General features: G+C 46.4%; 1 long non-coding RNA gene across 1 annotated transcript; it reads left to right on the top strand.

The window, feature by feature from the left end:
* The first annotated feature begins 4480 nt into the window (after nt 1-4480).
* On the top strand, nt 4481-10471 carry LOC112587022. The gene is made up of 4 exons (XR_006553581.2): nt 4481-4676; nt 7934-8021; nt 8966-9032; nt 10335-10471. It is a non-coding gene; the product is annotated as an uncharacterized LOC112587022 (long non-coding RNA).
* The last annotated feature ends 1367 nt before the right edge of the window (nt 10472-11838 follow it).

Raw genomic sequence — 11838 nt, 5'->3', positions numbered from 1 at the left:
TCTCCCAGTGGCATACCCCTCAGAAGCTCTCCCCTATATCATCCATCTGAACTTCATGTAGCCAGGACCCTAAATGGGTTTTGGTATGAACTGTGTGCCAGGCATGCCCTTATGGGTGCAAATGGTGCCCACTTGACCCCTGGGAGGCCCCACTGGAAGAGTGGAGAAGCGCAGCTGCAGGCGGGTATAGCTGACACACCCAGATCCTAATGAGGGCTCCAGAATCACCTCTGGGCCTGCTTGGGGCTCACCCTGAATGCCAACAAGCTGCAAGCTACCTGCCCGATCTCCTGTCCCCCCACATGGAGTTCCTGTAGTCCTAGTGTAAAGAGGAGAGGGAAGACTGTAGTCCTGAGGGCTTGAGAGTCTCCATCTCTGTCTCCCAGAGACACGCTTCATGGCAATTTCCAAAAAGTCTCTCAGGCACTGGACAGATGACAGATGAGCTTTGCTCCGTGCAATCAGTCAATTCAACACAAGATCTGTCAACAGCACTGAGTCCTTGTCACGCACAGAATTTCAGACACCCAGCTTGTTCTCTCCATTCTGTATCACTCAGAGGCAGCTTCCTAGTGCCCTGGGTGCCATCAGATGATCTCTGCCCCATTTTGGCCTTGCCCCCTCTCTCCATGGATGGAAGAGCCTCTCTTCCCTCCCGGAAGGCAAAGGGTTTTTGTTGAACAAATTCATGATCTCAGGACAAGCCAGGAGGGCCAGACTTGTCTCAGGTTTAAACATGAGCAATTTGAGTCAGGGACCCTCTTGACTGATTGGAAAAGACTGTGATGCTGGAAAGACTGAGGGCAGGAGGAGAAGGGGATGACAGGGTGAGATGGCTGGATGACATCTCTGACTCAAAGGACATGAGTTCAAGCAAACTCCAGGAGATGGTGAAGGTCAGAGGAGCCTGGCATGCTACAGTCCATTGTGTCACAAAGAGTCGGACATGACTTAGCCACTGAACAACAAAAGTACCATTTTTCTAGATTCTACGTATATGTGTTAGTACATGATGTTTGTTTTCCTCTTTCTGACTTACTTCACTCTGTGTGATACTCTCTAGGTCCATTCACGTCTCTGCAGACAACACAATTTTGTTCTGTTTTACGGCTGAGTAATATTCATATGTACCACATCTTCTTTATCCATTTCTCAGTTGATGGGCATTTAGGTTACCTGGAGAGCATCACCAACTCAATGGACATGAATTTGAACAAACTCCAGGAGATAGTGGGGGACACAGCAACTGAACAACAAATACCCTCTCGTAACAAGATGACACCACCCTTACAGCAGAAAGTGAAGAGGAACTAAAAAGCCTCTTGATGAAAGTGAAAGTGGAGAGTGAAAAAGTTGGCTTAAAGCTCAACATTCAGAAAACGAAGATCATGGCATCTGGTCCCATCACTTCATGGGAAATAGATGGGGAAACAGTGGAAACAGTGTCAGACTTTATTTTGGGGGGCTCCAAAATCACTGCAGATGGTGACTGCAGCCATGAAATTAAAAGACACTTACTCCTTGGAAGGAAAGTTACGACCAACCTAGATATCATATTAAAAAGCAGAGACATTACTTTGCCAACAAAGGTCCGTCTAGTCAAGGCTATGGTTTTTCCTGTGGTCATGTATGGATGTGAGAGTTGGACTGTGAAGAAGGCTGAGCGCCGAAGAATTGATGCTTTTGAACTGTGGTGTTGGAGAAGACTCTTGCGAGTCCCTTGGACTGCAAGGAGATCCAACCAGTCCATTCTGAAGGAGATCAGCCCTGGGATTTCTTTGGAAGCAATGATGCTAAAGCTGAAACTCCAGTACTTTGGCCACCTCATGCGAAGAGTTGACTCATTGGAAAAGACTCTGACGCTGGGAGGGATTGGGAGCAGGAGGAGAAGGGGATGACAGATGATGAGATGGCTGGATGGCATCACTGACTCGCTGGACGTGAGTCTGGGTGAACTCTGGGAGTTGGTGATGGACAGGGAGGCCTGGCATGCTGCGATTCATGGGGTTGCAAAGAGTTGGACACAAGTGAGCGACTGAATTGAACTGAACTGAACAAGCAGGCAGAAAGACGGGCTGTTGAACCACAGCATTTCATGACGTTATGTGATGTACAGGTCCCTGTGGCCATTTCTCAGGAGGAAAAAAAAAAAGTGAGACCATCTTTAGCAGTGTCAGGAGTGCCCTGGCTTCTGGAACACCTCCAGTGATGGGAACATGTCAGAAATGCTTACTGTCCCTAGTGGGAAGGAACTAAACTCAGGGGGTCCTGCTTTCAAAACAGACAAGATGCAAGCCCCAGAGGGCAGGGTGCTCTGAGTTTGCTCTCCAATCAGGGAGCATCAAAAACACTTGGCCAGCATTAGCCTGCCTGTCTCCGCCACACATCTACAGTGTGCAGAGAGTGGAGGGACCCTGCATGAGCAGAGCGGGCTCCATCGAGGCCTCAGCACTCTTCTTGCTGTCTTCTCGCCTCACACTGCCCTGCCGATGGAGCACGCTGCACCCACAAACAGCAGCAAACCATGATGTCCCCTCTCAGACGCTTACTCCACTGGTCACTGGTAACTGGACAGCGCCCTACTCACTCTATGGGGGTCCTGGGTCCACTACTACTTCCTGTCTCTCCTGACTTTACTGCTGTAAACACCAGGCACCACGATAGAAACCATTAAACTAAAAACATGCTGAACACGGGGAACAAATAGGAACATTTCCATAGATGGGGCTGCTGTCCAGCTGGCCATCTGCATTTTAAATCCCCTGCTGTACCTCCCTGGCCCACTGCAGGTTCTGGTCTGGCTGTCACCTTGAAAATAGCCTGCTGGAACCACAGCAAGAGGTTCCTTTTGCGATGACAAGGACACCTGGTCCCCAGGCTGAGAGGGTGAGGGGGTTTCCTCCCCACAGCTGTGGCCCTCATGACTGCCTTCATCATACTCCTTCTGTCTCCTCAAATGTGTGATGGAGAGGAAGGGACTTCTCCCAGGACCTCAGCACTAAAGACCTCCTGGAAAAGGAGTGGCTTCACAAAGCCCTTTGTTCGCTGTCTCCTAGCTCCTGAAGCCACTGTAAGGACATCTCACAGCCACCAGGGGTGGGGAAGTCTCACAGATAAGCAGATAGGAGGTAATGGCTTGGGCCAGGGGCTCTGGCTGGTTGTAACAGTGGGCGTTTAGAACCCGTATGTTATAGATGCAGAAGTAAGTTACTTCCCACTTCAGAGGTGGGAAGTAACTTACAGAAGTCCTACAGACAGACAGCAAGGAGAACCAGCACTGTGAGCTTATGCATCGGCCCTGTGGGTGAGGAATGAGGGCTGCTCTACCGCTTTCCTGGATGCAGGAAACAGCCAGGGGTAGTTCCTAAGACACCCTCAACATTCCTGCCCTTGTGTTCACACAGGCTTGCCCAGCTATTTGATCAAACACTGATAAGGTGTTGCTGCATAGAGATTTTGTAGATAGGATGAGGGGACTTCTCTACCTGGTTGCAGAGGAAGAGTCCTAGGTTCACAGCATGAAAAGGATTTGGCCTGCTTCTGCTGGTATGAAGATGGAGGAGGCCATGGGGCAAGGAACATGGGTCACCTCTAGGGGCTCAGAGCAGCCCAACTGAGAGCCAGAAAGGAAACAAAAACCTCGGTCTCACTGCTACAGGGAGACGAATTCTGCCAACGACCTGGATGAGCCTGGAAGAGCCCCGGATGAGCCCATAGGAGGATGCAGCCTGGCTAACACCCTGATTTCAGAATTCTGGCCTCCAAGACTGTGAGAGGAAATTTCTGTTGTTTCAAGCCACCCAGCTTGTAGCACTTTGTTATGGCAGCCCTGGGAAACAAACACAGATTGTATTACTTGGGAGTGGTACGCCACTGCAACAAATACCTAAAAACATGGAAGTGGCTTTAGAATTAGGTAATGCCTTGAAAAGTTTAGAGACGCATGATAGAAAAAGCCTAAACCGCCTTGAACAGACTATTGGTAGAAATATGGATGTTAACAACTCTGCCAGTGAGTACTCAGAAGGAAATGAGTAACATGTTATTGGAAACTGGAGGAAACGTATTATAAAGTGGCAGAGAACTCAGCTGAACTGTGTTCCACTGTGGGGTGAAAAGCAGAACTGGTAAACGAACACAAGGAGATTTCTAAGCAAAGTCTCGAAGGTGCAGCCTGGTACCTCCTTGCTGTTTATAGTAAGACTTGTTAAACAGAAATGATGAGCATCTGCTGATGTGGGAAACTCTCAGCCTGTTCTGACAGCAAAAGAGGCTAAAATTAGGAGATTCGTCATGGTTAGTAAGGTATGCACTGGTGAGAAAGCCGAGTGTGGCTGAAGAGATTAAGGGTGTGACTCAACCATCTCCGAAGAAGCAAGGCACAGAGATGGGGTTACCCAGGAAAGATCTAATGGAGGATCTTCTTGTCTGGTGTGGATCCCCGTGACAAACACAGGAGACCCACACGTGTTTTGAGAATGTCAATCAGCAGAAACACTGCCAGCTGGGACTGAAAAGGATGAAGTGGGAAAGGGCTGTTGGACTTCTAAAATTCTACAGGCAGGAACCAGGCTGATAGAGCTACTGAGCGATTGACGTGTTCCACCCTTCAAGAAAAAGGAAGAGTGTGCTGGGCCCAGAAGATGAAGCCTTGAACCACAGAGGATTCTTCTCAGGTCTTGAAACTGAGTGGGATTTGCCTTGCTGGACTTCCTTCCTTTATCTCCTTCCCTCTTTCCCTTAGTTTTTCCTAGTGGTCTTTGTTTCTTAGAGCGGTTTTAGGTTCACAGCAAAACGGAGTGCAAGGTATAGAGAAAGTAATCCCTGGCCTGACGTTCACAGTGTCTCCTACCACCACAACCCCACAACAGAGGGCACACTCGTTATAATTAGTAAGCCCACACTGACGCATCACTACCATCCAAAGTTCACATGAGGGTTCCCTCTCGGTCTTACACAATCGATGGGTTTTGACAAACATAACCCTACTTTTTAGCAGTATCACACAAAGTGGTTTCACTGCCCTAAAAATCCTCTGTGCCCTGCCTATCCATCCCGTTCTCCTCCCCATCCCCAATCCCTGGGAACCATTGATCTTTTTACTGCCTCCGTGGTCCTGCCTTTTCCAGAACATTATATAATTGGAATTATATAGTACGTATATTCTCAGATTTTCTTTCAGTTAGTTAATATACATTTAAGCTTTTTCGATGTCACTTCATACTTCATAGCTCATTTCTTTTTAATGCTAACACTTCATTATCTAGATGTACCACAGTGTGTTCATGTTGTCCTTTGTATTATAGTCCTTATCAGGTATGTCTTTTGCAAATATTTTTTTCCCCAGTCTGTGGCTTGACTTCCCATTCTCTTGACAGTATATTTCACAGACCTGAAGATTTAAATTGTAATGAAACCCAACTTATCCATTCTTCCTTTCACGGATCATGACTTTGGGGTTGTATCTTTCCTAAGATCTAGGTTTTCTCCTATGTTATCTTCTAGGTATAGTTTCGCACATTACATTTAAGCCTGTGATCCATTTGGAGTTAAATTTTTGTGAACAAAGTCTGTGTCTAAAGATTAATTTTTTTTCATGTGGGTGTCCAGTTGTTCCAGCACCATTTGTTGAAGCGTATATTTGCTACATTCTGTCGCCTTTGCTCCTTTGTCAAAGATTCACTTACTACTTTCAGGTGAATCTACTTCCAGGCCCTCTACTGTTTCATTGATTTGCCTAATTTTTCAACAATACCACACTGTCTGGATTACTATCACATTATAGTCATCTTGAAGTCAGTCCTCAGACTCTGTTCTTCTCATTCAGTATTGAGTTGCCTATTCTGAGTCTTTTGATTCTCTAGATAAACTGTAGAATCAGTTTGCTGATATCCACAGAATGACTTACTGGGATTTTGATTGGAATTGCATTAAATTTATAGATCAAGTTGGAAAATACTGATATGGTAACAATAGTGACTCTTCCTATCCATGAACATAGAGTGTATTTAGCTCTTCTTTAATTTTTCATTAGCAGCCATGAAATTAAAAGATGCTTAGTCCTTGGAAGGAAAGTTATGACCAACCTAGATAGCATATTCAAAAGCAGAGAACAAAGGTCTGACTAGTCAAGGCTATGGTTTTTCCAGTGGTCATGTATGGATGTGAGAGTTGGACTGTGAAGAAAGCTGAGCGCCCAAGAATTGATGCTTTTGAACTGTGGTGTTGGAGAAGACTCGTGAGAGTCCCTTGGACTGCAAGGAGATCCAACCAGTCCATTCTGAAGGAGATCAGCCCTGGGATTTCTTTGGAAGCAATGATGCTAAAGCTGAAACTCCAGTACTTTGGCCACCTCATGCAAAGAGTTGACTCATTGGAAAAGACTCTGATGCTGGGAGGGATTGGGGGCAGGAGGAGAAGGGGACGACAGAGGATGAGATGGCTGGATGGCATCACCAACTTGATGGACGTTGAGTTTGAGTGAATTCCAGGAGTTGGTGATGGACAGGGAGGCCTGGCATGCTGCAATTCATGGGGTTGCAAAGAGTCGGACACAACAACTGAGCTGAACAGAACTGAGTATATTGTAATTTCTCTCATAGAGCTCTTATATATATTTTGTTAGATTTATATTGGGGGGCGGTGTGCTAAAGTAAACGACATTGTTAACTTCAAATTCCACATGTTCATCAATGGTATCTAGGAAAGTGATTAACTTTTGCATATTAACACTGTATCCTGCAACTTTGCTATAATTGTTTATTGGTTTCAGCAGTTTATTTGTTTTGGTCAATTCTAATTTTCTACACAGAAAATCGTAACCTCTGCAAGCAAAAAAAGTTTTATTTTTCCTTTCCAGTCACTATACTTATTTTCTTTTTTAGTTTCATTGCATTAACTTTTAGAACAATGTTGAACAGGAATTGTGAGAAGGAACACTTTTGCCTTGTGCCTGCTCTTAGCAGAAAAACTTCAAGCTTCTCACTATTATGTATAGTATTTGCTTTAGATTTTTTTGTAGATGTTACTTATGAAGTTGAGAAAATTCCCTTCTGTTCCTAGTTTGTTGGAAGATTTTTTTTTTATCATGAATGAGTATAGGATTTATCATATGGTTTTTCTGTATCTATTGATATGATCATGTGATTTTTTTCATCTGTTGATGTGATGGATTATATTGATTTTTTAAAATGTTGAACCTTGAATGTTGAACTCTGGTGACCCTTCCTAACTTCCATATCCCCTTCCCCTCTTTTGGAGTAGGAACAGCCACTTATCTAACTGTAGTTAGAAGCAGACAATCTGTTTTCTGGCTTCACAGGTCAGAGATGGAGGGAAATTTTGCCCCCGGATGGACCATACCAAGTGTCTCACCAATACTAGATGTAAATGATTCAGATGATGAGGTCAGAGCTGATGACATTTAGATGAGACTTTGGATGAAGAGCTGTCATGTAATGGGTTGAGACTTTTGCAGATGTTGGGATGGACGAATATATTTTCTATGTGGGATGAATGTGAATTTAGGAGGAACATCGGACAGATTATAACAGGCTGAACTATTGCCCTCAAAAGACATGTCCAAGTCCTAATTCCAGGAACCTGTAAATATGACCTACTTGGAAAAAGTGTCTCTACATATGCAGTTAGGTCACGAATCTTGAGATGACCAGGTCATATGGGATATTTTAGTGGATGCAAAATCCACTGACAAGTGTCCTTGTAAGAAAGAAGCACCGGGAAGTTTGAGGCAGACACACAGAAGAGGAAGCGGTAATGGGAAGATGCAGTGGAAATGGTGAAATGTGGCTTCAGGAAGTGGAGAGGCAAAGATTCTCCCCTAGAGCCTCTGAGGAGACCAGGGCTCTGCTGACACCTTGACTCCAGAATTCGGAACTCTAGAACTGAGAGAGCTTAAATTCTGTTGTTTCAGGCCACCCAGTTTGTGGTATTTTGCTACAGCAGCCCCAGAAGACCATACACCTCCATCTACTCTTATGTACAGTTTGCAGACAGGCCAGGTAATGGGGAGATCCTAGCCCATGCTGTGAGGTCTGTGAGTGAAGGGCTGGGTGATGCGGAGACCCCACCCCTCTGAGGTCTGTGGACTGTGAGAGCAGAGTAACATGGACACCCCACCCATGATGATGTTCCTGTGCTGGGCAGTGTGACAAGGGAGAGCTGAGCAAGCAGGAGTGGGTGGATCTGTGAGCAGCCTCAGGCTAGTTTATGAGGCCAAGAGGGCAGACTGCTTACTTCACAGGATCCAGAGGTCAGAGTGGGCTTGAACAAGATGCAGTGGTGTCTTTTCTTATGACCCCATGCTCCAACAAGCACACAGAGCAAGTGAGGCTGCAGGTTCAGGCATCTCCTCATTTTGGGTTAAGCTGACAGGACAGTGAGTGACCAAGAAGGCATCTTGTTGCCTCCCCAGCTATTGCTTCAACCCCCTCTGTGACCCTCCCGTGCTGAAGCAATGTTCTACATGAATAAGCCAGTTGGGAAGACAGGTGGTCTCTAAGTTTAGCAAGCAGCTACTGCTTCCAAAAAGAAACCAATTTTCTATGACACGGCGCATAAAATGGGTGGGTTTGGATCTGTAAGTAACCCTGGTTCATTCAGACCACACCCCATGACCTGGGACACTTCCCTTCTCTCCACACTGTTCTTCCTGCGGGCTCACTCCTGTTGGGCAGTCAGGATCTCAGCAGAGCCTTGACTATAGACCCTGGAGGGTGTTAGGTATTTTGTTTCCTCACTTGTCAGAAAGAAACACAGATCCCCTCTGGGGAACTTCTGTGAGCACTCTGCAAAGCCAACAGGCTTGTGCGTCTGATTCACAGACGAACCACTTACTGGGCACTTAGGAATGGGATCCCTGGTCTCGTCTTCTGACCCACTTCCATCATCTTCATTCCTAATCTCTATTCCCAAATTGTGTATCTCTATGCTGCCATCGCATTAGGAAACGAACCGCCCTCTAAAGCATCACTTCCATTGGAAAACGCAGCAGAAGGTCCAAACAACTCCATGTAAGAGACTTCACAAGGCTGTGCATTCTCTGCTTGTCCTCACCTTCCATGGTAGGAGAACCCAGTGCCTGCACCCCACCTGTCACTCTTTTCCAGGGCACTGGTCCCGAGCCTCTAAAAAAGGGTCCAGCCTCATTAATCCCAGCACCAGTTCCACTGCCCAGAAGTGGGGACAGAACAGCCACTGCATGGGGGAAGCCGCCTGAGTGTGGAGGAAGAGGCATGGGCAGCAGGCTTGGGCTGTTTGCACACCCTGGGAGGGCCCAATCCTCCTTTATGGATAGCTGGGTTTCTGCATCCTGCCCTTTACTCATTCTAGGGAACATGCCCTAGACCTACTAACCCTCCAGCCTCCAGAAGAGATAGATGGCGGAAATGAGCTGCCATTCCCTAGCTCACACCTCCCTCCCCAGGGTGAGAGAAAGGGACAGAGGTTATGATAGAAGATGAAGGTAAAATCCAGAGGTCACTGAGGAACCAGTGCTGCCTCGGACCTGGTGGGAGAGCACGTGGGACAGCGTGGCACTACTGTGCCCTGGGACAGTAGCTGCTCATGGTGGGACGGCCTGAACATGGCTGCCTACCCAGCAAGAGCCCAGGACGTGAGTCAGGCTCAAAGAACACAGCCTTGACCGTGGTCGTGCTCACAGCTCCCCACTCCTGAAGCCGGGATCTCCTCACCTGGACGCTGCACACGGGCCTTGAGTGGCCCCTGGGTGGACAAGCAGCCCCTGCTATCTTTGAATTGATGCCTTCTCTGCCCCTGCTGGTCTGTTTCTCACTGAGGAGGCTGAGGGATGAGACTGAGCAGTCCTTCTGGGAAGCAGGACCACCCTCGTCTTCAGACTAGCTGAAGGACCAACCTTGTGGCTTTTTACTTTCAAAATGAATCAGGGAAAATTACCTCCTGGGTAAACCCACTGCTGTTCTGTTTCCAGATGGGTGCCAAAAGCTTGAGATACTATGTGGCTGTGGAAATCAACTGCAAATGTGAAAACTGATTACAATTTGCAAGTTGTATTCAAACCCGTAACTAATAATTAAATCAGGAGCAGTGAGAGGGGAGAGGACTCCTCATAGGTGAGGCCAGTGGGGCCTTGGAAGCTTGCAGCATGGTCTCATGCCACGGCTGACATCCCAATCAATACAACTTCTTCCAAGAGGGCATTTCATCAAACCCAAAACCAAAGCCCCCCACCCCAACTGCCTGCCTGTAGTCAAGTTTCCTGTGTTATTTGAATGTCTCTAGGATTGCTTGCTCTCTTTTTCTCTCCTAAAATGTGTGTGTGTGCCGTTTTGCAGCCTCCAGAGATGACCTGTGGAAACCATGACCTGCCATCTCCACCTCATTCGCTCCACTGCCCCCACTTCTGCCTTAAAGGGAGGGGACCGAGCAGCGCCGTCAGCGCAGCCCGCGCAGCCCTGAGCAGCGGGGAGTCAGGCAACAAGCCGGTGCGCGTCCCCGGCCGCAGGCCGGCACTTGTGCTGTAAGCAACGTCGCTGCGCCGTTTGGCCTCACAATTGGCTGTAAGGCAACTGTTCCATGAAAGATAATCTACTACAGTCTTGCAGAGCATTAACTATCGATTCTTTAGCTAATTTAGATACAGCAGCTTGTTTTCTAATGCTGTCTTAACCAAATTACGCAATCTTAGAAACTGGAGGGAAAGAAGAAGCAAGGACCTCCTATTCCCCCCAAACCCAAAATACATGGTTATGTGATTCCTCACGAGCATAAGTTTCTTAAAAATGGAGACGTTATTTGATAGCAGAAGTACATGATGTAGCTAGAATTTTGGTATTTGGCACTGAATCTGGCTTACATGATTTGGTTAAGTATTAATATAAGGACTGGACATATGATGGAACACTTAAATATAGTCCATGTATGTACTACCAATTATACACAATATCATCTGTTCATTTTACTTCCAGAAAAATGCCAAAAGATTTCAGATTTTTTTATATCGTAAAGAACATACAACTGACATTAGATCCTGAATCCTTAAATGATCGACTGTGAAAAAGGAAGTATCATCACTTTCTCTTAAAGTGAAAGTGAAGTAGCTCAGTCGTGTCCGACTCTTTGCGACCCCGTGGACTGTAGCCCACCAGGCTCCTTCCTCCATGGGATTCTCCAGGCAAGAATACTGGAGTGGGCTGCCATTTCCTTCTCCAGGGGATCTTCCCGACCCAGGGATTGAACCGGGGTCTCCCGCATTCCAGGCAGACGCTTTAACCTCTGAGCCACCAGGGAAATCACACTTTCTCTTAAGTTATGCCCAAATACAAGTATAACCATGAATCTACACACATTTTAATGACATTCAAATATTTTTAGCATTTTCATTTTTCCAAAATAAAATCTTTTAAAGATTTTGTCATTAGTTTTTCATGTTTCATTGTCATTTTTGCCTTTTTATCTTTTATGGCAAAAATACCCAAAACCCTCCCAGCTGCAACCCTAGACTCAGTGCTGGCCACCAGCAGGAATGCCATGTGAAGGGCTCAAGCCACGCTTGAGTTTGGGGCTAAGGAGGGAAGTTAGATGCCCTCCAGACAATGCTTGAAGACTCTGATGTGAAACTTCAAAGGAACACACCCATCTGGGCAGGTGAGTGCAAAGCCCTGCAGTCTGTTCTCCTATGGCTTGCAAGCTGGGGACGTGTCTAAATGTTCAAATGGTTGAAAGAAAATCAGAACAAGAATAACATTTTGGAACACATGAAATATATGAAATTCTAACTTCACAGGTAGTTTTGATGGAACATAGCATGACCATTTGTTCCTAAGTCCAGGCTGCCTT

The sequence above is a fragment of the Bubalus bubalis genome, chromosome 9 (assembly GCF_019923935.1).
Source record: "Bubalus bubalis isolate 160015118507 breed Murrah chromosome 9, NDDB_SH_1, whole genome shotgun sequence".
Taxonomy (NCBI): Eukaryota; Metazoa; Chordata; class Mammalia; order Artiodactyla; family Bovidae; genus Bubalus; species Bubalus bubalis.
Note: the sequence above shows the minus strand (reverse complement) of the source record. Positions and strands in the feature narration are given on the sequence as shown.